The sequence below is a fragment of the Electrona antarctica genome, assembly GCF_951216825.1.
Source record: "Electrona antarctica genome assembly, chromosome: 3".
Lineage (NCBI taxonomy): Eukaryota > Metazoa > Chordata > Actinopteri > Myctophiformes > Myctophidae > Electrona > Electrona antarctica.
Window position 1 is genome coordinate 58,051,275 of NC_136808.1, and position 25,591 is coordinate 58,076,865.

Genomic DNA, 25,591 nt, shown 5'->3' on the forward strand with positions numbered 1-25,591 from the left:
AATGTGTGCTTGCGTGTGTGCGTTCATACCTGGCTCCTCCCCACAGTTTTTTGCTGTACAGCGGCGCACGCACACACACACACACACACACGCACGCACGCACGCACGCACGCACACACACACACACACACACACACACACACACACACACACACACACACACACACACACACACACACACACACACACACACACACCATGCTTCCAATCCTCTGAACAAACAGAGGTGTGAGTGTGAGTGAGTGTGTGCGTGCATGCGTGCGTGCGTGCGTGCAATAAGTCACAACATGACCTTTAGGAGTGGATTGACGCAGAGCATAATACCGCCCAAATTATAGACATTTGTCCGACAACACCAAAATAAATGACTGCGTGTGGACCTTTAGGACCTGGTCCTGTCTGTTAACTGTCTGTCCTTGTGGACACATAGATATTTTACAATGACAAACGCTAGAACTTCAACCCTGTGCCAACCGGACACCTCTATTTGTCTCATTGTCAAATGCAATAAAGTTGGATGTAAACCTAATCAGTTTGTTGATTTTCCTTCTTGCAGATTTGGACCTGACTAAACAGAGAGACCAGTGGAAGACCAGACATGACAACCTGACCCAACGGACTGACCATTTTGACAAGTTAGAGACCAGACTTACCAACATGACTGAACAGAGAGGCCAGTTACTGACCAGACTTAACACCATGACTAAACAGAGAGACCAGTGGAAGACCAGTTATGATGAGTTACTGACCAGACATGACAACCTGACCGAACTGAAGAAGATTCTTTGTGGTCAGTGAGACATCACTGTTTTTATACATTCTTATATCATGTTGTTCAGCATTTGTCATTAATCTGATCACATTAAAAAAAGTGTCTAACATTATATTTTGTTGTTAGAATCACATGGATTTACATTTGGTGATGGTGTGTGTTACTACATCTCTACTGAGAAGAAGACCTGGGAGGCCAGCAGAGCATTCTGTACAGCCAGACAATCTGACCTGATGACCATAAAGAGCAGAGAGAAGCAGGTGCAGTGTGTGTGTGTGTGTGTGTGTGTGTGTGTGTGTGTGTGTGTGTGTGTGTGTGTGTGTGTGTGTGTGTGTGTGTGTGTGTGTGTGTGTGTGTGTGTGTGTGTGTGTGTGTGTGTGTGTGTGTGTGTGTGTGTGTGTGTGTGTGTGTGTGTGTGTGCGTGCGTGCGTGCGTGCGTGCGTGCGTGCGCGCGTGTGTGCGTGCGTGCATGCTGTAACCTACTCCATCTAGTTGAGACACACATCTAGTATTGTACAGATTGTACTTCAGTAACCAGCTGCTTGTCTGTCCAGGACTTTGTTGACGGACTCGTTGGCAGAGTCAAGGGGGTGTGGTTTGGATTGACCGACAGCGAGACAGAAGGAGTGTGGAAGTGGGTGGATGGAACACCACTGACCACAACGTAAGACTTTACCTTCATTATTCTACTGAGGCCGATTCTAAAAACTCCTTCTAAATACTGACCTAAGTTTTCTGAAAAACAAATATTTATATAGCAGCATCACATTTATTTAATACTGTACATACTGTACAGAACCCCAAGAGGGGTTCCCGTCCAGAATGGGTTAAAGAAAACATTTTAACTACATTTATTTTCAGCAAACTACATTTCACATTATTTCCTCTTCATATTTATTTCTAAATGGAATCAAAGGCTATAATACAACAGTTACTCTGTATCCGTTGTCTATTTCATTGTCCAGTTAATTTGTACGTAAATATATAATGTAATATAATTTGAAGTCATGATTTAAAAAAAACCTAAACATTCAGATGAAATCCTTGTTGTGAAGGTATTGTAATGTATTAATGTTTCTCCTTCTACAGGTACTGGGAGCCTGGTGAGCCTAATGACTATAGAGGAGGAGAAGACTGTGCTGCGTTGTATAATGGAGGATGGGGCGACTCTGCATGTCGGTTTACAGACTATTGGATTTGTGAAATAGTTTTCTAGAGATATGCATTAACTAGTAATAGTTGTGTATGTGCAGCACCTGATTAACCCTTTGTGGTCCTGGAGCTACCACCCGCCTGTGGGGGGGTGAGGGTGGGGGGTTTCAAATAGACAATGAGCTTGTAGATCTGCTATTTTGGGAAATGTTCCCCCCATAATAGTCATGCTGGGGTTCAAGAGGATAATTCATATTTCCATTATTCAGATAAAGGGGAGACTATGTAATGTAACATGTAATTGTAACCCCCACCTGTACCCCACTCTGCGTATTACGGTGGACGCTTTGTTCTAGGTCCGTTAAAGCTGTTATGTTCGATGTACAATGACCACAGTGACACATCAGACGACACATTAGCTTTGGTTGAGTAACCTTTTAGTATTTTAGCAGCTGTAGATAGTGCACATGAAATACATACAAACAATGGTACATTAGCCGGCAACAATAACCCCCAAAATAAAAATAGAAAATGAAATGTCTTAAGTGAAGTCGTCACTTTTTAGAGCTCTGTACTCTTAAGGTCAACAGTATGGTCCAAAGTCAATTCAATCAACTCTTGTAAGTCAATTGGGTCAAAGGTCAGTTAGAATCAGACTGAACAAGTCTGACTCTGATCCAGAGTTCCACACAGACCGGGTCTATGTGATCAATTCAGTTCGTTGGAGTGCACTCTTAATTCACGCGTTCGAATTCAGCACCAGTCGGGTGACTGGCACAATCCTACCATCAACAGACAGTCCGTCTGCTTGCTGAGAACGTGGTTGATGCAGATCTGGTCCTGGAATCATCAAACTGGGTAGCTCGCCATCAACTGGATCTCCAGGGTTACTGGGTCCCCAGGGTTCTGGTTACCAGGAATACTGGTCTCCAGGGATCTTCAACCTCATCAAAAAACCTGACCGAATCACATCCAATGTTCCAGTACTGAGCGACGTCAGGACTCAATTCTCACAACAGGGGTTTGCCGAGTGGGTTAACGTTTGGTTCACACACCAAACGGCTGCAGGATTCTCCCCTGGCAAGACTAACATACAGGACCACACTGTAGCCACAGCTGGTGTATCTGTTCTGTTATTTATATACTTTTTTATGAACTTAGTCTCTCTCAGCTTTTCACTGCTGCTGCTGAACACTCGCGCCAACGTGAAAGAGGAAGTGTAGACGTGGTGACGTCACTTTCAGCTACGCTGTTGCTTTCAAGTGTGTGTGTGCTTGTAAAAAGCAGTGCTGCCCTCTAGTGTTGCTTTCAAGTATACCTCATGAACAACTAAACCATTGTAGTAGTATTAGTTTGAGGTAGGTTCTTTTGTACATGTTTTTAAATAAAACAATACCTTACATTGAATTTCAATACAAATAAAATAATGTCTTGGTTAACCTTGTTAACTCTTTTAGCTTGTAAGCTGGGTTTTCCACCTGGGTTACATAATCAATGAATAACAGCCATCTGTTCCATTTTAACACCACAGACAGATAGATCAATAAAGTGTTTTTGCATGGGTTTGGTCCAAATCAGTTTGTTAAAGGACCACTTCACCACTTTTCAACCTATCTTCATATAATAGGTCCTCACTAATAATTCTCAAAGATTCTCAAAGACGTTTGCCTTGTTTATTGGTTTTGTTAAATTCTATATTGTATTTTTACTTTATTGTGCTCTGTTTTCCTGTTTGTTTTAACTTGTTGATTGCTTGTTCTGTGCTCACTGTTCAGCACCTCTTAACTTTATTTTGAAAAGTATTTTCTTACTTACTTACTTACTTACTTACTTACTTACTTAGTAATTTAAAGTGGCCAGAAATGTGTTTGCTTCAGTGTTGTTTTTGACAGCAAATTTTGTCGTAGTCTCTTGAATAGTTTTCATTTTAGTCACCCGGAATGTTTTAGTGTTAGTCTAGTTTTAGTCGACTAAATATAAGATTTAATCGAACAAAATGTATTTAGGTGGGCCTTGATGCCGTCGTAATGACAGTTTTTTACACTTCTACAAGCCCACAAGTGAGCTTGTAGATCGTCTATTTTCAGCATGCAACTAATTGTAAAATGACTTATTCTGGATCTCTTGTCCACTAGTCCCTTCCTAACATTTTAGTCTAGTTTTTATTTGTTGACAAAATTGTCAGTATATTTACTCTTAGTTTTAGTCATCATAGCTTAGTTTTCATTTAGTTTCCATTTAGTTTTCGTCAGTGGAAAAATGTAGTCGACGAACAGTTTTCGTCTTATTTTTAGTCGACGAAATCAACACTGGTTTGCGTGTGGATTTAATTTAATAATAGTGATGTGTATTAGTTATACTTACACAGTGATGACCACCAGTGGAGGAAGTTACTATACTGTAATGATGGTACAATATAGAGCGTCGCAGTCCCGCCCCCTTTCATGACGACGCCAGGCCCAGGAAATGATTCCCAATGCATTTTTCCCATAGACATTTCAAAAAGTATTTACTGTTACGCCGCGGACAAAGCCAACTCGAGTTGTGACAACTCATGACAACAAACACAATATTTTGGACGAAACAAATAATTACAAACAAGAAAAACAACAAAAAAATGTATTGTAACGTGACGTTTTTTTCTTCTTTATAATTATTTGTTCAAGGTTCAAGGTTCAAAGTTTCTTTATTTTGTCTCACGACTCACGAGGGAGAAATTTGTCTTGGACCCCAAGGACCCGCCCTGCAGCATACAGATCAAGGACCCGCCCTGCAGCATACAGATCCAGATACAATACAGTCTCTTTGTCTTGGACCCCAAGGACCCGCCCTGCAGCATACAGATCCAGATACAACACAGTCTCTTGGACCCCAAGGACCCGCCCTGCAGCATACAGATCAAGGACCCGCCCTGCAGCATACAGATCCAGATACAATACAGTCTCTTTGTCTTGGACCCCAAGGACCCGCCCTGCAGCATACAGATCCAGATACAATACAGTCTCTTTGTCTTGGACCCCAAGGACCCGCCCTGCAGCATACAGATCCAGATACAATACAGTCTCTTTGTCTTGGACCCCAAGGACCCGCCCTGCAGCATACAGATCCAGATACAACACAGTCTCTTTGTCTTGGACCCCAAGGACCCGCCCTGCAGCATACAGATCAAGGACCCGCCCTGCAGCATACAGATCAAGGACCCGCCCTGCAGCATACAGATCAAGGACCCGCCCTGCAGCATACAGATCAAGGACCCGCCCTGCAGCATACAGATCCAGATACAACACAGTCTCTTGGACCCCAAGGACCCGCCCTGCAGCATACAGATCAAGGACCCGCCCTGCAGCATACAGATCCAGATACAATACAGTCTCTTTGTCTTGGACCCCAAGGACCCGCCCTGCAGCATACAGATCCAGATACAACACAGTCTCTTGGACCCCAAGGACCCGCCCTGCAGCATACAGATCCAGATACAATACAGTCTCTTGGACCCCAAGGACCCACCCTGCAGCATACAGATCAAGGACCCGCCCTGCAGCATACAGATCCAGATACAATACAGTCTCTTGGACCCCAAGGACCCACCCTGCAGCATACAGATCAAGGACCCACCCTGCAGCATACAGATCAAGGACCCGCCCTGCAGCATACAGATCCAGATACAATACAGTCTCTTGGACCCCAAGGACCCGCCCTGCAGCATACAGATCCAGATACAATACAGTCTCTTGGACCCCAAGGACCCGCCCTGCAGCATACAGATCCAGATACAATACAGTCTCTTGGACCCCAAGGACCCGCCCTGCAGCATACAGATCCAGATACAATACAGTCTCTTGGACCCCAAGGACCCGCCCTGCAGCATACAGATCCAGATACAATACAGTCTCTTGGACCCCAAGGACCCGCCCTGCAGCATACAGATCAAGGACCCGCCCTGCAGCATACAGATCAAGGACCCGCCCTGCAGCATACAGATCAAGGACCCGCCCTGCAGCATACAGATCAAGGACCCGCCCTGCAGCATACAGATCAAGGACCCGCCCTGCAGCATACAGATCAAGGACCCGCCCTGCAGCATACAGATCAAGGACCCGCCCTGCAGCATACAGATCAAGGACCCGCCCTGCAGCATACAGATCAAGGACCCGCCCTGCAGCATACAGATCCAGATACAATACAGTCTCTTGAATAGTTTTCATTTAGTTTTAGTCACATTTTAGTCACCCGGAATGTTTTAGTGTTAGTCTAGTTTTAGTCGACTAAATATAAGATTTAATCGAACAAAATGTATTTAGGTGGGCCTTGATGCCGTCGTAATGACAGTTTTTTACACTTCTACAAGCCCACAAGTGAGCTTGTAGATCGTCTATTTTCAGCATGCAGCTAATTGTAAAATGACTTATACTGGATCTGGACGAACTTGTTTAGAGCCCCTATACCCTGTCTGCCCTCTGCAAGGACTCTGTTAAGGAGTGTGATTGACAGAGGCCCAGAAATTGTGTTTGTTGTCATGATTTGTCACGACAAGAGTTGGCTTTGTACGAGGCTTAAAAGGTCTTTAAATAAATAATTTCCTGGGCCCTGGTAGGGGGCGGGACTGTGACTGTTCGGATTTCGGGAGATTAGCCGAGTATCCGACAGACTCTAGCAGCAGACGGGATTTACTAAAGAATTAACACGCATAGGCTAAACTAAATGTTCCAATAATCGCTTCTCTTACAAACTCAACATGCTTTTTATAAGGTTTATTAGCTCATTATACAATACAAACACATAAAACATACACACTGGTTTGTTTCTCCCTCCCCATGACACAGGTGGATACGGTACTCTGGATCTTTGCCTAGTAGTCTGTTCCTCTCCTAGCTGTCTTTGAGGAGTTCAGCCCCTGTTGATCTTGGTACTATTTAGCTCAACACTACCAACTTAAGTTCACCCATGGTAGTTTACAACCTACGTTCACCTGGTTATACCTATGTTCTAGCTATGATCACCTGGTGTAGCTATGATCACCTGGTGTAGCTATGGTTTTAGCTATGGTTTTAAATCTACGGAGACAAACAAGAGGCACAGATACATACATTGTTATAATCTAAACATCACACAACACAACACATGATATTAATTAAGCCCACTTGTATATATATTTACCACTGGCCTCCCGCCTTCCTGCTTTCCACGATGGTCTCCTTTCAAATCTAACTCCGGCCCTGCTTGCTTTCCCCCACATACAGCAGGTCCCTCCTCCCCGGCCAATCAAAAGCCCAGTGGCCCCTTCTCCGCCTGAGATAGGCGGTTCTAAGCCCTTGCCTGTCAGCTAACTTGCATCACACTCCTTGTGATGCAAGCCTGGAACTCTCTCTGACCAGCTTAACCGGTAGACTCTTAGATATTATTATAAAGGTGTTTGGTAACCCAATACCTAAGTATTGACTCTAGAACACATATTGATACACATATGACAGGAATAAAGTGGTACTTGGTTACACATTGTTCCCCTGCCATTATATGTGCCCATTCAGTGAGTCATCACCCCCACCTCTGTGAGGTGTCTGGTAGACCCCTCACACTCCAGGAAGGTGGCTTATCACCAAAACCCCCCTTTATGGCCTTACTGGAATGTAGAAGACCCACCACTTCAGAGAGTTAGCTCTCCTCTCTCCCTGAGAGCACATGGTAACACCACATATATTTCCCCCGATGTTGCCATATACCGTCCATCCATAATTGGACAATACAGTGACGCTCTATTGGCCTCTAAATGTAAATTGAATAAATGTCTAACCTAACCCTGCAATATAGATGTTGTCCACTTGAGGGTGACACAGACTATAGACTTTACTGTATTACTTTTCGAAAGGGTAGGATAAGGTCATGAATTCCTCAACTCATTTCTGTTTGTACAACAAACAAACAAAAATCACACACGTGTGAAGTGAGGGGCGCTCTTATCAAGTTATCATCATACATCACATTCCGTGCTCGACCAATCAAATTATCACTAATGTCACGCCGGCCAATCACAATTTGCGGTGCTCACATGTCAATGTTTGTGTGTTTACACAAACACCAAACGCTGGGCATAGGAGGGTTCTATAGAGCCGCTCGGAAATTAGAAGTCGCGCCTAGTCTTGTTTAACCCATTTTGGACTGAGGTCGATTAAAAAAAAGACTTCTAAATCCTACATTTTTTCTGAAAAAACATGTTTCTATGTCAGTGGTGCTCAACCTTTTTCATGTCAAGGACCCCCATAATTATCTCTATTGGGCCACGGACCCCCATCTCGAAATATGTAGTTCCAGGGACCCCCCCAGAAGCAAATATTTTAGTTAAAAATGTTCGCTCTGAAATATATATTCAAGAATTTGCGCCACATTTTCACAACTTTTCAAAAATAGCAGACCTACAAGCTCGTAGCGCTCCACTCGGTGGCGCGCTATGAGCTTGTAGATCTGCTATTTTTCAATAGCTAAAGCATAACATAATGCTAACACCAAAAGGGGTTCCCGCCCAAAATGTGTTAATATCGGAATCGGTCAGAATCGGTATCGGCAGCTACGATCTTGCAAATAATCGGATATGGATCATACGTGCACGCCTAATACTTACGCATTGTTCTACATATGCCTTGTTCTATGAAAGTGTTGCTGATGTCGCACACAATGGATCTCATTGTGAGCTTGGAGATCTAAATAGCTTATCGAGGGGCGCTCGCTAGCCCCTCCTATATACAGCTTTTGTCCCCACACGTCTTTAGGTCAAACATTAGGTCAAATGTCCGCCGAATATGACGCAAATTTGTGGCAACACAACATTGACAATGAAAGGGAACATTTTCGTCATTATGTAGACGAGCAAATCGGCGAACCAATCACATACATTCAGTTGTTACATGAGATGATGTATAATGATAAGAACGCCCCTCACTTCACACAGGTGTGATTTTATTATATATTATTTATAGGCCTACATATATAATGATGTTATTGAGCGGTGTAGCCGCTCCATTGCACAGCTCTGTGTGTATGTCTGTCTGTCCGTTTGAGCAGACATCACGTTGTGACCTCCCAGACATCACGTTGTGACCTCCCAGACATCACGTTGTGACCTCCCAGACATCACGTTGTGACCTCCCAGACATCACGTTGTGACCTCCCAGACATCACGTTGTGACCTCCCAGACATCACGTTGTGACCTCCCAGACATCACGTTGTGCCCTTCATTGTGATGAAGGGCACCACTCACTTCACACGAGTGTGATTTTTTATTGGGTTCCCAGATAGGCCTATCTCACAGCCCCCTTTCCACGCCCCCTTCCGTTAGCTAGTGGTGTCATTTAACATTAGCATTTACACGTTTGTTTCAGTAAAAAAAACACTCCCAGCTTTGGGATGGATCTGCCTGTCTGCCTGCCTGCCTGCCTGCCTGCCTGCCTGCCTGCAACTTGAACAAGGTGTGTAAACATTTATTTCACGGGTATGGGTGTTGACCTTGGCTTTTGTGTTCTCCAGGTGTTTTTTGAAGGAGAGTCCTGTCCAGTGTAACACCAAGTTACATGGTGTGTGTATGGTTGGAGAGTTTGTGACCATCCCAAGTGACGCTCAGTTCTTTTTTCGCGTCTCGGTTCCTCAGGTGGAAGCTGCATAGTTGGGTTTGTGTGTGTCTTTCTTTTTCTGTCTTTCTTTCTTAGGACGGAGATCAAGGTAGACGCCGTTGGAAGGCTCAACACAAGCCGAGGCCCCTAGAGATCCATCCCAAAGCTTCCCTCAGGGAGCCCAGCTAGCAAGCAAGCCCGCCCAGTCAGCCAACGCAGCCAGCCAGCCCCGCCAGTCAGCCAGTGTAGAAAGTCAGGCCGCCAAGCCAGCGCACATCAGCCCTTGCAGCCAGGCCTCTCTCGCGGCCTGGCTCTCTGTCTGCCTGGCCCGGTCTGCCCCGCCTGGCCTTGCAGCAACAGAACTAGCCGGCCTGGCAAGCCAGCCAGCTCAGAATGCTGCAGAATTTGGCCTTTCTCCAGACAGAAGGGATGGTTTTCTGTGCCATGCATGTGTTCAGCATCCCCACGAGCCAGGTCTTTGCGTTAGGTCCCACGTGCTGTATCATGTATGTATTGTGGGATTTTTGAACACAATCTGGAGGAGTAATATCAAAGAATGTGTTTTTCAAAAGTCGGCCTTCTGGTGGTGCTATAACAGGCCGTTCTGGAAAATTTGGGGCAGAGGTTCATCGTTGGCATCCAGGGAGTGTGTGTACAAAATTTGGCATCGGCCGGGTTAATGGTGCCGGAGATTAGTTGTTAACAGACACACACACACACACACGGACGGAGTGCAAAACATACTCTCTCCCCATGCCTTTGGCCTGTTGGAGACAATAATTCAAAAATGTTAGTTTTGTGCTTCTGTGTTTTTCTTCTTTATATACCGTTATTAATTATTGCCTACAATGTAAATTGTGAAATTACTTTACCGTTGAAATGTAAAATTTACATTTCAACCAATGGACGTGTAAAACAAAACAAAAACTAAGGCACTGGTGTGGTACTTCTGGTTTACCGGAATGGGGTTCAACTCCCTGCAGTGCTCTGCTCAATTTGTTGTATTTACATGGTTCAATTTTTTTCCTGTTCATTGTGTTGCCTTTTCATAGATAGCCCCCAGGTTATTTAATGTGTTTGCACTCCCTACAGTTGGGTTACCAACTATTTATGTATTATTTCTGTTCACTAGAACTAGAACCAATTGATGATATGCACACGGCTGCCATCTTGCCAGCAAGGTGCTACCTAGGTGCAACTTCCCATAGACAGCCCATTCATCAACATTGCAGCTGTACGAAAAGCTTGAATTATCATCTTACTATCTGCAAAGTGTTTGTTTCATAAAAATCCACTGATACTGGTGAAGGTCATTTACTAGTCTTATGAAGGTCATCTATTTTGGTCAAGGTAATTTATACTGGTCAAGGTAATTTATACTGGTCAAGGTCATTTACTAGTCTTATGAAGGTCATTTATACTGCTCAAGGTCATTGATATTGGTCAAGGTCATTTACTAGTCTTATGAAGGTCATTTATACTGGTCAAGGTCATTGATATTGGTCAAGGTCATTGAGCGGCGCGGTCAAAAATGATGAAAAACGGCATGCTATAGTATGCCGCCTGAGATGGGCTACAGCCCATGATGAAAAACGAGGATTTGAGAAAATCAATAGTGATTTCTGCAAGTCATTCCTTTAATTAGCATCAGTACTAGCAGGTGTGATCTCCTCTCCTGTCCTAATAGCTCTCCTCTCCTCTCTGTTATCAAAGAGTGGTTCGGGGACTCCCTGAGGTCCCTGATGGGACCCATGGGGTCCAACACATGGTTATTGAGGCGTGCACGCACGCATGCACGCACACACACACACATGCACACGCACAGACGGCGTGCACGCATATGCTAACCAAATGTAACTCTGAGGACCAAATGGACCCTTACAGGTCTGTGACTCTGAGAGTGTAACACATGTAACCAAATGGACCCTTACAGGTCTGTAACTCTGAGAGTGTAACACATGGAACCAAATGGACCCTTACAGGTCTGTAACTCTGAGAGTGTAACACATGTAACCAAATGGACCATCCATTACATGTCTAACTCTGAGAGTGTAACACATGGAACCAAATGGACCCTTACGGGTCTGTGACTCTGAGAGTGTAACACATGGAACCAAATGGACCCTTACAGGTCTGTAACTCTGAGAGTGTAACACATGGAACCAAATGGACCCTTACAGGTCTGTAACTCTGAGAGTGTAACACATGGAACCAAATGGACCCTTACAGGTCTGTAACTCTGAGAGTGTAACACATGGAACCAAATGGACCATCCATTACATGTCTGTAACTCAGAGTGTAACACATGTAACCAAATGGACCATCCATTACATGTCTGTAACGCTGAGAGTGTAACACATGTAACCAAATGGACCCTTACAGGTCTGTAACTCTGAGAGTATATATGGTGGCCGACGGGCACGTACAGGTCTAGTGTAACCAAATGGACCATGTCTGTAAGTCTGAGAGTGTAACACATGTAACCAAATGGACCCTTACAGGTCCAACACTGTTTTTTGTTAATCATCGAATTAAATGTGGGAGGTCGGCAAGAGAACGTTTAAAAAATCAAAGCAAATAATTCGAAAATGTTATTTTTGTGCTTCTGTGTTTTTCTTCTTTATATATTACTTTTTCAACGAAAGGACCTGTAAATAACACAAAAACTAAGGCACTGGTGTCGTACTTCTGGTTTACCGGAACGGGGTTCAACTCCCTGCAGTGCCCTGCTCAATGTGTTGTATTTACATGGTTCATTGGTCCATGGTCTCAGAGGTCATTGAGCGGCACGCTATAGTGAGCGATTCTTCATCATTGTTGAGGATTTTAAAAAAGGTGAAAATCAAGGAAAAGCGAAAGGCTATAGTCCATGGTTTCGGAGGGCATACTATAGTATGTCGTTTTTCACGATTTCGGAGGATTTGAAAAAAGGTGAAAAGCGAAAGGCTATAGTCCATGGTCTCGGAGGGCATACTGGTCAAGGTCATTTATACTGTTCAAGGTCATTTATACTGGTGAAGGTCATTTATACTGGTCAAGGTCATTTATACTTGTCAAGGTCATTTATACTGGTGAAGGTAATTTATTAGTCTTATGAAGGTCATTTATACTGGTCAAGGTCATTTTTATTGGTCAAGGTCATTTATAATGGTGAAGGTCATTGATATTGGTCAAGGTCATTGAGCGGCGCGCTATAGTGCGCGATTCTTCATCATTGTTGAGGATTTGAAAAAAAAGGTGAAAATCGCGGAAAAGGTGAAAGGCTATAGTCCATGGTCTCGTAGGGCATACTATAGTTACTATAGTATATACTATGTATATAGTATATACTATAGTACATACTCATGTATGTCGTATGTATGTATGTATGTATGTCGTATTTCACGATTTCGGAGGTTTTGAAAAAAAATTGAAATCACGGAAAAGCGTCTCGGAGGGCATGCTATAGTGCGCGATTCTTGTTGAGGATTTTAAAAAGCTGAAAATCAAAGACATTTATACTGGTGAAGGTCATTTACACTTGTCAAGGTCATCTATACTGGTCAAGAAAAACGACATGGTATAGCCTTCCGTCCAAAACCAAGAACTATAGTATGTCGTTTTTTCTCGATTTTCATCTTTCTCTCAAAATCGAGAAAAACTACATGCTACAGCCTTCCGTCCGAAACCATGAACTATAGTATGTCGTTTTTTCTCGATTTTCATCTTTCTCTCAAAACCTCAAAAATCGAGAAAAACGACATGCTATCCGAAACCATGAACTATAGTAGTTCATGGTTTCGGACCATGAACAATGAGCAGAAAACACAATTTTCTGCTCATTGTGTTGCCTTTTCATAGATGATAACCCCCAGGTTCTCTACTGTGTTTGTACTCCCTACAGTTAGGTTCCCAAGTCTATTTATTCCATATGATTTCTGTTCACTAGACCCAGAACAAAATGAGTGTCTCTTATTTTTGTTTGAGAAAGTTCTCACACGTATATTTCTTCTGCAAAAATTGGTGATGAAGTGATGTTTTATGAGCAACACAACACAATTGACACTGACGAAGTCCTGCGCGCCGAAACGCGTTTGTCTGTCTGGTATGTCTGCTGCTGCGGAGCACTTTGATCATTAAACAAAGACTCTTCCTCGACTGGATGTGCGGATTTTATTTATTTTCTATATGTTCATTTTGAATCTGCACCCAGCACACGCCTGGAACTATATGAAACTGTCTGAGTAGAGCGGGCCTTTTCCCTTGAAGTCAACACAACACTGACTCATCAAAGTTGGTTTGGGAACTTTATACATTGTGAGATACCTGAATGTGTTCTTATATTATCACTTTACCCAAATACAGCTCAATGTGTTCTTATCTTATCACCACTTTACCCAAATACAGCTATTTGTCCATGGTCTGGGAGGGCATACTATAGCATGTAGTCTTTCCCGATTTCGGAAGATTTGAAAAAAAGCGAAAATCACGGAAAAGCGAAAGGCCATGGTCCATGGTCTTATGAAGGTCATCTATACTGGTCAAGGTCATTGATACTGGTGAAGGTCATTGAGCGGCGCGCTATAGTGCGCGATTCTTCATCATTGTTGAGGATTTTAAAAAAGGTGAAAATCAAGGAAAAGCGAAAGGCTATAGTCCATGGTTTCGGAGGGCATACTATAGTATGTCGTTTTTCACGATTTCGGAGGATTTGAAAAAAGGTGAAAAGCGAAAGGCTATAGTCCATGGTCTCGGAGGGCATACTGGTCAAGGTCATTTATACTGTTCAAGGTCATTTATACTGTTCAAGGTCATTTATACTGGTGAAGGTCATTTATACTGGTCAAGGTCATTTATACTTGTCAAGGTCATTTATACTGGTGAAGGTAATTTATTAGTCTTATGAAGGTCATTTATACTGGTCAAGGTCATTTTTATTGGTCAAGGTCATTTATAATGGTGAAGGTCATTGATATTGGTCAAGGTCATTGAGCGGCGCGCTATAGTGCACGATTCTTCATCATTGTTGAGGATTTGAAAAAAAAGGTGAAAATCGCGGAAAAGGCGAAAGGCTATAGTCCATGGTCTCGTAGGGCATACTATAGTTACTATAGTATATACTATGTATATAGTATATACTATAGTACATACTCATGTATGTCGTATGTATGTATGTATGTATGTCGTATTTCACGATTTCGGAGGTTTTGAAAAAATTGTGAAATCACGGAAAAGCGAAAGGCTATAGTCCATGGTCTCGGAGGGCATGCTATAGTGCGCGATTCTTGTTGAGGATTTTAAAAAGCTGAAAATCAAAGACATTTATACTGGTGAAGGTCATTTACACTTGTCAAGGTCATCTATACTGGTCAAGAAAAAGCGAAAATCACGGAAAAGCGAAAGGCCATGGTCCATGGTCTTATGAAGGTCATCTATACTGGTCAAGGTCATTGATACTGGTGATTCTTCATCATTTGAGGATTTGAAAAAAGGTGAAAATCACGGAAAAGCGACAGGCTATAGTCCATGGTGTCGGAGGGCATACTATAGTATGTCGTTTTGCGATTTTAAAAAAGGTGAAAATCGCGGAAAAGCGACAGGCTGTAGTCCATCGTCTCGGAGCGCATGCTATAGGGTGCCATTTCACGTTTTCGGAGGATTTTAAAAAAGGTGAAAATCGCGGAAAAGGCTGTAGTCAATGGTCACGGACCGCATACTGGTCAAGGTAATTTATACTGGTCAAGGTAATTTACTAGTCTTATGAAGGTCATTTATACTGGTCAAGGTCATTGAGCGGTGAGCTATAGTGTGTATCATGATTTCATGATTTCAGAGGATTTGAAAAAACGTGAAAATGTAATGGTTATCATCTATTTAAAGGCAACACAATGAGCAGGAATTTAAAATAAACGATGTAAATACAACACATTGAGCAGAGCACTGCAGGGAGTTGAACCCCGTTCTGGTAAACCAGGAGTACCACACCAGTGCCTTAGTTGGTTTTGTTGTAATTTACAGGTCAATTCTTTAACTTTTTCCTCAAATCCTGCAAAATCATGAAAAACGGCATGCGGTCTGAAACCATGGGCTATGCTCAATGGTTTCAATGCTGCACATGCTGGACCCACATTCTGTTTTGGGCTTCCATGTTTAATGCTACATAAAGTGTTAATGCTAACGAGCTAAAATGAAGCCATCCTTGCTCTAGAAAGCGCCAATGTTTCCATCTAAACCACCGTCTCCATTAGGCCTGTATGAGGTCATTAATACATCTGATACACTGTCTCCATTACGCCTGTTCATTGAGATGTAATTCATTTGACAGTCTTTAAATGCCAAAACACAATGATTAGAGCGCAGCAGGGAATTGAACCCCATTCCAGTAAACCAGAAGCGCCATGCCTGTGCCTCGTTTTGAGTTTTATTTATTATAATAACATAAGACTATGAAAGTTCTCTTTATACAAGTTAAAACTGGAAGACTCACTCCACAAATACCTCAAGGAAAACTCCTAGACTTAAACTAAGAAAATATATTAATTGTTTTTGTTCATGCTCATAAAGTGCTACAAAGTGCTAAAAGTGAAAAGTGCAGCAGAAAACGTTTGGGTCATAGGCCCATTGTCAATGCCTCGCCTACTGACAGGCGTGAATGGTGACGTTTTAACTGCAAATAGAAGCATAAATAAATCTCATCAATACACATCACATACCGGGGCTGTGTTCATATGGTATGTGTACAGACACGATGAAGCTTCACTCGCACATTATAAAAGACATACATAACATCAATCCACATCACATACCTAAACCTAACCTAACCCTGCGTTCATTATGTGATGTGGGGATGACATGAAGCAGCTTTACACAAATTAGATCTGATGATAGAGCACAGACAATGGTCTTATGACCTAGATGTTTTCTGCTGCACTGTTGACTTTGAGTAGCCTGGTTAATAAACCAGACCGAATCAACCGTTGGCAAAAAAAATTGCCTGCCAGCGGATTAGGGTCTGGCGAGGCTCAGTAGCACGCCTCTTTCCTACAACCGAGAACAGGTCGGGCCAATCGGGACATGGTATGCAATATGGGCGGGCTTTGGTACAGTGACGTTCAATGCTTGAGACCTTTGACTGACAGTAGCTCTGACCAATTGCGTCGAAGAGAAAATGTTTGAACCCGCCCCCCAGGAAATGAAATCCAAGTGGAGCCAGCCCAGACTAATATACCGCGACAGTGTTGTGTGATATTAGTCTGGCTTATTAGCCAGGCTAGACTTTGAGCACTTAGAGCGCTTTACGAACATGAACAATAAAATAAATAGATTTTCTTGGTCTCTGCCCAAGTAGTCGTCATTAGGTTTTCGTGGCGCGAGTATTTTTTCCAGCAAGTTGTCCCATGTTTCCTACATATCAATTTTAAAATAACATTCACAGAATTAAGGGAATGAGAAAGAGAGAAATACTGTATAATGTATGCCATTTGTGGATGATTGACATAAATTATACAAGGTGCAAATTATGCAATGGCAGCAGCATTCTTATTTGCTTCATGTTCTTTGTGCCCCTGTATTTGTCAGCAATACAACAACACTATGAACATTAGTACACAACATACAACACTATGGATGACATCAGAACACAACATACAACAGCAATAAACAAAATTCGTATGGTATGAACGATGCGCCTACATCATTTCCCGTTCTGAACGCAACCTAAATAAAATGAGGCCGACCGACGTGAATGGTGAGCTATCCGCAATTGCTGTGAAATAATCACATTAAAAAAAAAATCACATAAATGCACATCACATACTGGGCCTGTAGTCATATGTGATGTGAACTGATGGGATGACGCTTTACCGGCAATTAAATTGACGAAACGTAAAACGATACAGTCCCAATCAATTGATGAGAACCTGTACGCGATACACAACCTGAATCACACACACACACACACCACATACACTAGTGAAGAACTAGTGCTACAGAGGGGCAAGAAGAAGAAATGACTTATTAAAAAAATAAAATGCGATTAAAAACTCAGAGACCACAAAAACAAATAACTTTATTAAAGCAAAGAATAGAAAAGATGAAGGTCGGGTAGAAACCTTGTACGTCCAAAACAGTTACTATTCTGGACTGTGATCCAATGATATTATTAATATAATAATCTGTTGTGTTTCAATGTTAATATTTAGTTACAAGCTCTTGTTGATACGTTACCGGTTCAATATATTAAAAAACAACAACAAAAGGTTATATTATTAAATTCAATAATGGATTCTTTGCATCGTGAGCTTGTAGATCGGCTATTTTTGCTACTTCAGTGTGTGACACTGTAGCATGATCAAGTAAGGAAGTTAATTTACAAAAGAAGGTTGAACTATGGAGATACAAGGTTTCTGCCCGACAGCCAAAGATAATAAACTACGCCACTTACCTTCAATATCAGCCACTAAACACAAACCACACACTAAACAAGCAAGAAAATGGCCATGTCATTTTCACAGATCTACAGCATAGAAGGCTGTAAACAGTAGGGGTGTAACGATACATGGACGATATTGGTTCATTATGGTGATACGATACAATGATTTGAAATCGATGCAGTAACTATTTAACACACATTGAAAAAGGAGTATAATTACTTGATTTAAAAAAAAAGTAATTCTAAAAATTGCTAAATACCACACAAGTAGTATTGATACAATCGATTAATTGCATAGCAAAACGATACATAGTCATTGTTGCCGTTTTCATTTAGATATGCTTCGATTCTTGAAATTAAAATACATTTTTCGATGCAGTTACTATATCGTTACACCCCTAGTAAACAGTGTTAAGCAGGCTACATGCTACCATAATGATACCGACATAAATCACATACCTCCACATCACACAAAGTCCACTAGTGAAGAACTAGGGCAAGAAGAAAGAAATTACTTATAAAAAAATAAGTGAAATGCGATTAAAACCTCAGACAACAAAAATATATAACTTTATTAAAAGCAAAGAAAAGATGAAAGTGAAGAGACTAGAATCGGACTGGCATTATACACACAAATGGTGTGAAACGATACATGGCACGAATGACAACATACGGTATGGTAGCATGTAGCCCACTTACACAAGCAGCAGGAATCAAAAGGTTAAACACTAACCTTCACTGCTAACAGCAAGCAGCAGCAGCAGCAGCAGCAGCAAAGGAAGACATCGGTATGAAGGTACAAACTCTTGTCAGCTTCACGTTCTGAAATGACAGGGGAAAAAGAAAAACAAATTTAGTTGTCGGCCTACAGGATGACATTTTGGAAGTCATAACAGTCATCGACAGGGCTGCGTCACCATTATTTACTGTATTAATAAGAGTCACTGACAGGGCTGTGTCACCATTATTTTACTGTATTAAAGGCAAGGTATTCTCAAACATTAAAAAAAAATATATATATATATATAAATAGCAGATCTACCCGCTCAATTTTAGCTTGTACAGCGGCCATTTCCACTCAGCTAATCTGACTATATTCAGACCGCTGCCATCTTGCCAGCAAGGTGCAACTTCCCATAGACAGCCCATTCATCCAAACAGAACAGTCCTAATTATATTAAACATCAAACTCACCAACATTGCAGCTGTATGAAAAGCTTGAATTATCCCCTTTCAATATGCAAAGCGTTTGTTTCATAAAACATACACCATAGACATGTTATGAGCTACTTCCTGTCAATAAATTCCTTGCAGATTATTATTTTCTAAGCATCAGAGTTTGGAAGCGCTCGTTATCAGTAAAGCAACCGCCTGCTGCCTCCTGCATTGTGTGCACATTCAAAACAGGTGGTAACGGCAAGGACCGTTGAGTGATATTCAACGAGCGCTTCCACACGCCAACACTTGGGGGAAAAAAATCACATGCAAGGAATTTCTTGACAGGAAGTGGCTCATAACATGTCTATGGTGGATTTTTATTATGAAACAAAAACTTAGCAGCTGTACGAAAAGCTTGAATTATCCTCTCTGCAATTGTGGTGAGTTTGACATTTAATACAATTAAATAGGACTTTTATGTGTGGATGAATGGGCTGTCATTGGAAGTTGCACCTAGTTAGCGCCTTGCTGGCAAGATGGCCACGGTCTGAATGAGGTCAATTGGGACACTTCACCCCTTTTGCAACCAGATCTTTGCTTGGGAGACAAGAACACTTTCCTGGGGTTTTTATGTGGGTAATATGCATAGAGTATATATATATAATAGAGACTGAACTGGCGCGAAGCCCCGCCCCCCCCAGCTATTCATGTCAGTGGAAGTTGCTCAGTGGCGTTTTGAAGCACCCGGAAGACTGCCGGAAGTACCGTCTCAGAACGTCTACTTCCGCATTTGACCACCAAATTTTGGTGGTCAAATGCGGAAGTGCAACCGAGCGCTCAATGTTAAAGCCCAGCTGCACGGGGTTTCCCGGTCATGAATCCACGGGTCCGCCTGTAGTCCCTCCTCCTACCACTAGAGAGGAGAGCTTCAACGTTGAATAGCCTCACTGGCCCCTTGGTAATATGTCTTTAGCATTTCAAAGTGTCCATGATGTAGGGCATTCACTTCTAGTCATTTTTACTAGTCGACTAGTTGTTTAACTACCCATTATGGTTTTTTTTTTAAATAAATATTTGTACATTTAAAAACGATGTACATTGGTGACTATAACTATAATCTACCTGATCTTGAGGCCTACAAAAGAGGGAAAAATAAATAAAATGTACTTTTTTCCATCAACTAGTACCAACAAGGTCGACTAGTAAACTAGTCGCTTAATGCCCTACCATGATGTCATGGACACTGGGCTCACACTCTTCCTGGACTACACGTTGTCTCAGTAAGACAGTCTGGTTGCAAAAGGGGTGAAGTGTCCATTTAATTTATTTTTGGAAAAGTATAAATGTAATTAATGCATATAATTAGTCATATCTGCCTCGTGCAACTATTTATTTCATGAAGCCTAAAAAAGCCATGAAGAAATTTAAACTTCGTATTCATGTGTTCACCGACAAACACAATTTAAAATTGTTAAAATCGCAATCATTTGTATGACAATGAATGGTCAACTTAACATGTAATGGTGACACAGCCCTAGTTTCTACTACAGCCACATGTAATCCAGGTACGTACCGTGGGGGGCCTTCCGTCGCTCGGTTGAAGATGAGCTGGTATTAATAGAGCCGCGAAGGTTGTACAGCACATATGTCTCGAGCACCGTTCGCCTCGTAATCTCAGGGAGAGCGTTCGTTGACACCGTTATACGTTTCAGCTCTCGGGGGCTAGCTGCTGTGTCGACTCCATCTCCACGCCCCCTTTCCTGAGTAGACACTCTATTATACCAGCCATCTCCTGACGACATCCAAGGTCACCGCATGACACCAAGGTCACATGATTCACCTGTAAGACACATACATAAACCAACATTACTCTTTATCCAGATTTTACACATTGTAGAATTCATATAATATGATTAAAATAGAAGGATAAAAAGAATCTTCAAAAATCTAAATTAAATAAGTATTGGCATCAAAATGTACTTCAAAATGACCAAAAGTATGCAGTATGACCCATTTGAAATGTTGAAAAAAAAAGCATTTGAAAATAGCAGATCTACAAGCTCACAATGTGACGCATCACAATGCATTGCGAGCTTGTAGATCAGCCACTTTCAAATAAGAGGGGATTATTCTAGGGGGATGAATCTAGAGTTGCAATACCCTCCATTGACATCCTATTGATCCAAATTGCATTTCCAAACTGCTTGTATTAAAACAATGTTAAACTCACTAACATTGCAGCTGTAGGGAAAGCTTTGATTTCTATCTGCAAAGCATTAGTTTCATAAATGTAGACATGAAATTTGACTGAGAGCCTGCCATCGTGCAAATTCCAGTTTTTCCCCAGAGGAGAAAGCCCCCCAAACAAAAATGAGTTGATAGCACAGGCAGACTCTTCAGATACCAGAGCATGTCTGAAATAAGTGTCAGAGAGCTGAAATCGACATGTAAATATGAAATAAATGCTTAAACATGTAGGTAGGTGTAATGTTAAGAGTCCACAGAAGTGAACCTTTCAAGCCTGTTCTCAACTCGCTGTGTCTCTGCAAGACATTACTCTATAAGCCTTATCTCCAAAACTGGTGGGTCAAAGTGAACCAATGTCAATTTGAAGCTATGATTCCCTACTTTCATATGAAAACATTTTTAAAAAATCCAATGGCAGTCCCTCAGTGTGTTGGAGTTTGGAAGCGCTTGTCGAAGTCACTGGAAGTCCCTGCGTACCACCCGTTTCAAATAAATGCAGGAGGCAGCAGCACGAACAGTTAATAAAAAGGAGTGCTTCCAAACTCCACTTAGAAAAAAATATCATAGCACGGAATTTCTTGACAGAAAGTATCTCATAACATGTCTACTGTGGACAAACGCTCTGTAGATTGAAAGAGGATAATTCAAGCTTGGCCTATAGAGCTGCAATGTTGGGGATTGTGTAGTTTAATACAAGCAGATCGCAAAAGCAATTTGGATCAATGAGATGTCAGAGGGTATTGCAACTCTAGATTCATCCCATTATTTAAAAAAAAAGTGATTGTGTTTTGTAATAATAATCCAAATCTACAAAAGGAGCTAGTAGTTAAGTTTCCAAATAGTAGAGTATAAAAGTGCATTGTCCAAATGCAGTAGCTACTTCAGTAAATGTTACTGAAGTAAATAATGATTTACTTTACACCACTGTTTACTTTGTTCCCTTCTCAAAAAGGACAAACATTCATCAGATTGTTGTCACAATAAACCATCAACAGTCAAACAAACAATGTTGAAACAATAACATCTTAAGGAGGATTAAACCACTAGTTTAAACAATAACCTGTTTGTAAGGACGATAAGGATCTTGTAGTCAATGCGGTATTTGCTGGGCAGCCAGTGGAGTTGGTGTAAAACAGGGGTGATGTGACTGATCTGATGACAGGGGTTCTGGTGATGATGCGGGCAGCAGCGTTCTGGACCAGTTGAAGCTTATGGAGGAGTTTGTGGGGGAGACCAAAAAGGAGGGAATTACAATAATCCCAGCGGGAGGTGACGAGTGTGAACCAGGTTGAAGGTGAGTTGTAACTGAACAGTATGTGTACAGTATGTGGCTCTTGATCACTTCAATAATCCTATGAGTAATTCCTATTGTTTCGAGCTAGAGGTTTTAGGCTCAGCCAACAATTCCAAATGTTCATTTTCAATTGAAGACTGATAAACAGTAGGTTGTGTGTTGTGTTGTGGTTGTTGAGGTTTGTTGTGAGTTATTGTGAGAGGGTGGCTGTATTGGTTGACTGGCATGGCGGCAAAGAATCTTTCTTTCTTTCTTTCTTTCTTGTCTCAGTGGTCCATGGAAAAATATTATGTGGTTCTAAAAAAAAAATAGTTGATGCATTCAACTGTGACTGTACCTTTGAAAACTATAGTTGTTTTGGTACAGCTCATGAATATAGCCTGTGATAGTGTGATTAGTGAGTAACAAGGAAGGAAAGAAACACAAAATAATCTTAACCCATGGAATGGTGCATGAACCCCCACCACTATTGTGTCTATGACGGACCCACCCGACACAATAGTGGTGGTCCCCAGGTTGCTTTTAGTCAGGATGGTGGTCCCGGACCCTGGTCAAAATCAGTTGAAAACCCCTGAGCTTAGGAGGGTCAAACTTGGATTTCGCTGTCTCTCGAGCTGTCTGCATACAAAAACAAATGTAAAGGGAATGAGTCCAAACAAGTGTCCACAACACACAGTCCGCACACAAACCGCAATGGCATCACTCCGTCAACCAATACTAATTAAATAAACAACGTAATATTGACTTTTAGACGTTTATTTAAACCATAGAGTTGCTTTAAACTGAGAACTGAAGAAACAACAACAAACGGGGCACTGTTTTTTTGGCAAATCTAAGGGAGCAAATATAAGACTTCCGGTGGACGATCTCTTCAAAATAAGAGTACCCTCTAGAGTATTGAAAAAATATTAATTTGCACATTAAAACTACAAATGAAGCATTTAAATGATGCTATATGATGCTATAAGACACACATCATGTTTCTGTGTAAAAATAAGTAATTAAATAACGTAAGAAAGTTATCTAAATGGATAAATGCTATTCACTGGAGTGCATGGACTTTCCAGACCCAGAGTGGACACTGGACAAAAGACGGCTCCGCGAGGCAACTGTTGTGACATACGCACGCGTTCAGGGAGATGTCCTCTACCACACCCCACTCTCCACTAAGCGGGAGAGGTGTAAAATTCCGAGCAGCAGACCTTCTACTGCTGTCAACGGTAAAAAAAAAGTGCCGTTTCCAGACCCAGAGTGGACACTGGACAAAAGACGGCTCCGCGAGGCAACTGTTGTGACATACGCACGCGTTCAGGGAGATGTCCTCTACCACACCCCACTCTCCGCTAAGCGGGAGAGGTGTAAAGTTCCGAGCAGCAGACCTTCTACTGCTGTCAACGGTAAAAAAAAAAGTGCCGTTTCCAGACCCAGAGTGGACACTGGACAAAAGACGGCTCCGCGAGGCAACTGTTGTGACATACGCACGCGTTCAGGGAGATGTCCTCTACCACACCCCACTCTCCGCTAAGCGGGAGAGGTGACTGTTAATGGTCGATCTACATAGTACTTCACAGTAATAGTTAAGTACTACCATTACCATTCATGCAGACATTAGTGTTCCAACACCAGTAATGACCAAAGTAATTAGTAATTGCAATTGCATGCATATGTGTGAAACATTGATAGCTCTAAATTAGGGCGTGTTTGACAAGTTGTTAACGGCATGCATGCACACTTGAGTACAGCCATTACTGCCCACACACACACACCAGGTGGAAAGTAACCAAGTACTTTTACTTGGTTACTTTTCAATTTTGAGGTATTTGTACTTTACTTGAGTATTTCCAATTTCTAGTACTTTTACGTCTACTCCCCTACATCTTGGAGCCAAAATGTGTACTTTACTTCACTACAATCATTTTAAAACTTGTTACTACTAGTTACTTTGGAGATTTTAATTTTGATTAGAAAACATACATTAACCACTTCAACCCTATACATTTCGGCCATTTGAAAATAGCGACGCATTGAGAGCTTGTAGATCGGCTATTTTCAATAGATTTTCTACACATGCAACAGTTTCCGGGTCAGGTTGAACGCCGCTCAGGATACAGTTCTCACACAGAGGTCATTGAGGTCAATCTGACGTCATCCCAAACCCAGTAGCATGTGTGTCCATTGCAAGGCTTCTTCTATTTTATGTCATTACATACTTATTATTTAATTAGAAATATAGCTTTTGTCATAAAACAGAGATTTTAACCTGGTATGTGTATGTGTGTGTAGGCTATAGTGTAGTGCAGAGGTACCCACACTTTTTTGACCTAAGAACATCAACATGATCTAAGAACATCTACAAACCAAACATTATACAACATAGATCTACCAACCAACCAAGGCATTATAAGACAAAATATATAAAGATAAGATATGAGTTGACAGCAGTAGAAGGTCTGCTGCTCGGAATTTTACACCTCTCCCGCTTAGCGGAGAGTGGGGTGTGGTAGAGGACATCTCCCTGAACGCGTGCGTATGTCACAACAGTTGCCTCGCGGAGCCGTCTTTTGTCCAGTGTCCACTCTGGGTCTGGAAACGGCACTTTTTTTTACATTTGACAGCAGTAGAAGGTCTGCTGCTCGGAATTTTACACCTCTCCCGCTTAGCGGAGAGTGGGGTGTGGTAGAGGACATCTCCCTGAACGCGTGCGTATGTCACAACAGTTGCCTCGCGGAGCCGTCTTTTGTCCAGTGTCCACTTTATAAAGTCCATGCACTCCAGTGAATAGCATTTTTATTTAGATTTTAGCATTTAGATACCTTTTTTACGTTATTTAATTACTTATTTTTTACACAGAAACATAATGTGTGTCTTTACAATACCTGTAATGTAATAATAATACTAATAATGTAATGTAATAATTATTTAATTAACAGCACTTTTATTCTGAAAGCAACCGGAT

General features: G+C 41.8%; 1 long non-coding RNA gene across 1 annotated transcript; it reads left to right on the forward strand.

Annotated features, from left to right (window-relative positions):
- Nucleotides 1–907: 907 nt before the first annotated feature.
- Nucleotides 908–2,032, forward strand: LOC306920136. The gene is made up of 3 exons (XR_013789620.1): nucleotides 908–1,032; nucleotides 1,327–1,436; nucleotides 1,862–2,032. It is a non-coding gene; the product is annotated as an uncharacterized lncRNA (long non-coding RNA).
- Nucleotides 2,033–25,591: the final 23,559 nt, after the last annotated feature.